The sequence below is a fragment of the Canis lupus genome, chromosome 8 (genome assembly GCF_011100685.1).
Source record: "Canis lupus familiaris isolate Mischka breed German Shepherd chromosome 8, alternate assembly UU_Cfam_GSD_1.0, whole genome shotgun sequence".
NCBI lineage: Eukaryota > Metazoa > Chordata > Mammalia > Carnivora > Canidae > Canis > Canis lupus.
Genome location: NC_049229.1, coordinates 463629 through 467320, shown reverse-complemented (window position 1 = coordinate 467320; position 3692 = coordinate 463629). Strand labels below are relative to the sequence as shown.

General features: G+C 38.8%; 1 long non-coding RNA gene across 1 annotated transcript; it reads right to left on the bottom strand.

Annotated features, from left to right (window-relative positions):
- Positions 1-2361: 2361 nt before the first annotated feature.
- On the bottom strand, positions 2362-2793 carry LOC119872975. Its single transcript, XR_005362802.1, has 2 exons — positions 2678-2793; positions 2362-2463 (listed from the first exon to the last, which is right to left on the bottom strand). It is a non-coding gene; the product is annotated as an uncharacterized LOC119872975 (long non-coding RNA).
- Positions 2794-3692: the final 899 nt, after the last annotated feature.

Below are 3692 nucleotides of genomic sequence, written 5' to 3'. Positions count from 1 at the left end.
GAGACAAGATTCCATCAAAATCCTAGAGGAGAACACGGGCAACACCCTTTTTGAACTCAGCCACAGTAACTTCTTGCGAGATACATCCACGAAGGCAAAAGAAACAAAAGCAAAAATGAACTACTGGGACTTCATCCAGATAAGAAGCTTTTGCACAGCAGAAGATACAGTCAACAAAACTAAAAGACAACCTACAGAATGGGAGATGATATTTGCAAATGACATATCAGATAAAGGGCTAGTTTCCAAGATCTATAAAGAACTTATTAAACTCAACACCAAAGAAACAAACAATCCAGTCATGAAATGGGCAAAACACATGAAGAGAAATCTCACAGAGGAAGACCTAGACATGGCCAACATGCACATGAGAAAATGGTCCCCATCACTTGCCATCAGGAAAATACAAATCAAAACCACAATGAGATACCACCTCACATCAGTGAGAATGGGGAATATTAACAAGGCAGGAAACCACAAATTTTGGAGAGGATGTGTACAAAAGGGAACCGTCTTGAACTGTTGGTGGGAATGTGAACTGGTGCAGCCACTCTGGAAAACTGTGTGGAGGTTCCTCAAAGAGTTAAAAATCGACCTGCCCTATGACCCAACAATTGCACTGCTGGTGATTTACCCCAATGTTACAGATGCAATGAAACACCGGGACACCTGCACCCCGATGTTTATATCAGCAAAGTCCACAAAAGCCAAACTGTGGAAGGAGCCTTGGTGTCCATTGAAAGATGAATGGATAAAGAAGATGTGGTTTATGTATACCATGGAATATTACTCAGCCATTAGAAAGGACCAATACCCCCCATTTGCTTCGATGTGAATGGTTCTGGAGTGTATTATGCTGAATGAAATAAGTCAATCGGAGGACAAACATTATATGGTCTCATTCATTTGGGGAATATAAAATATAGTGAAAGGGAATAAAGGGGAAAGGAGAAAAAATGAGTGGGGAATATCAGGGAGGGAGACAGAACATGAGAGACTCCTAACTCTGGGAAACGAACTAGGGGTGGTGGAAGGGGAGGTTGGCATGGTGGTGGGAGTGACTGGGTGATGGGCACTGAGGGTGGCCCCTGAGAGAATGAGCACTGGGTGTTATTCTATATGTTGGCAAATTGAACACCTATAAAAAAATAAATTTATAATAATAAAAAAATTAAATAGAAAAAAAACAAAAAACAGTAACTAAAATTGTAAATAAATAAAACCTGCAGAATCAGGAAGCCGATATATAGATATATGTAGTCGCTATTACAGGTTCATTGTTTTCACCAATACTGAAGACTCATCAGTACACATATCCTATTATTTTTATTATTTTTATTTTTTCATATCCTATTTAAATACTGAAACTGGAGCCACTAGTGAAGGAAGATCAATTCAGGAGGCACTAAAGACAGTCACCCAGAGTTTTACTTCTGAAAAAGGAATCTATACACCTTTTTCAGTGTGTCTTCTCCTCTCCAATCTAAATTTACCTTATTTCCAAAAAATGCAGTGAGTTGCAAAAAAAAAAAATTATCCTAATAAACTTCTGTGATAACTTGCAATTGTTATGTGACAACTCTGTGTCAGGACCCATCCTTCTAAAATTTTTAATATAAAATGAAAATTAGGTAGTATGAGAAGTACGAACAGATTAGTAAGAGGAATGCACTGGAGCAATATGGCACTCAGGGCTTCTAAGCTACACTACACAGTACCTGCCACTCTGGCCTATTCCAAGGACAACTGCAACTTATTGAAGGGTAAAACAATCATGATGGCATCGCGGGATAAAAGAATTGAGGGTAAAAGCTTACCCCCACAACTAATGGTGGGCTGAGTTTGGGAAGTGCTAAGTTTCAGATATTGGTGGGACACTCCAGAAAAAAAATCCTATAAAAGATAGGGATTTTAAAATGAAATTATGAATTTTGAAAATTCATAGCCTACAGATAAGATTGGAGATAACACCATTTTGGAAAGAATGTTGCAGAACACAATGGGGAATTTAAAAGATGAGATGAAAAGAAGGAAAAGATGAAACAAGGGAGAGAAAGATGAAAGAATAAAGAGTAAAATTAGTGAAAACTAGGAAGACCAGAGTTAGAAGAAATAAGAGGAAACAGAATTGCACAAAACAAGACTCCAGCTGATGGCCTCCTCCCCAGAGAAAGAGTCTGTACTGTTACATAGCTGTAATCACCCTCCAACTCTATCCTGTCTATCCAAGCATCCAGGGTTCTTCACTGGACTGAACTAAAAGGAAACATGATGCAGTGATTCCTTTTTTTTTTTTTTTTTTTTTTTTTTGGTAGGCATGTCAGCTTTCTTTTAATAAAAACAAAAATAAAAAAAATAAAAAATAAAAACAAAAATAGTCATTGTCATCTAGTTAAATAAGTCTCTTGTATAGAGTGTTCCAGTTATTGAAAAAGGGCCCTTAAAAAACCCAACTGCCTAAATCTTTTTTTTTTTAATTTTTTTTTTATTTATGATAGTCACAGAGAGAGAGAGAGAGAGAGAGAGAGAGAGGCAGAGACATAGGCAGAGGGAGAAGCAGGCTCCATGCACCGGGAGCCAGACGTGGGATTCGATCCCGGGTCTCCAGGATCGTGCCCTGGGCCAAAGGCAGGCGCTAAACCGCTGCGCCACCCAGGGATCCCCCAACTGCCTAAACCTTAAACCCTACCCCCTCTTGCCCCATAATACATGTTTGAGGGAAGTCATTTAATGTGCAAATTGGCAAAAACAAATGTGGAGGAGGGGACTTCTTGAAATGACATGCCCGATCAAACATGATGCAGTGATTCCTTTAAAGACTTTTCTGAGAGAAATGTGCCACATTGAAAGGATTACATGTCCCTTTCTTGATCGCATGAGAACACTGTGCTTTATTAATAGACTGGGAGAGAGAAACAGGATGTGGAAAGGGAGAGACAGACACACGCACAGAATGAGGGAGAGACTAAGAGAGAAGGGAAAACAGAAGAAAGAAGAGACAGGAAGGAAGAGAGAGGGATGGAGCACAGGCATAGACACAGAAGAGGGGTTAGATAGAGATGACAGTGGCTAACACTTCTGTAGACCTCATTGTGTGATATAGGATGATGAAGAGAAGATACTAGGTTGACAGATGATGATGGATAGGTAGATGACATAAATGGATGATAGATGATAGATATCCATTACAGGTAGGTTATACATATATATATATACATTATAATAAGTGATAGATGACATTAATGGGTGATTGATAATAGAGATAGATAATAGAAATAGATGATAGATGATAGATAGATAGATAGATAGATAGATAGATGATAGATAGATAGATAGATAGATAGATAGATAGATAGATGATAGATACAGGCAGACCTATTTATATAAAAATTCTTTTTAAGTTTTTCAAAGAATCATGTAAGATGAGGACTATTTTTGTGCTCACTTTTTTTTAAGATTTTATTTATGTATTCATGAAAGACAGACAGAGAAAGGCAGAGACATAGGCAGAGGGAGAAGCAGGCTCCCTGTGGGGAGGCTGATGCGGGACTCAATCCCTGACCCCCAGATCATGCCCTGAGCCAAAGACAGACGCTCAACTGCTGAGCCACCCAGGTGTCCCTGTGCTCACTTTTAAATGAGTAAATCAAAATGTGAAAAGGTTAAGTGACTTGGCCATGTCACAAGTGACT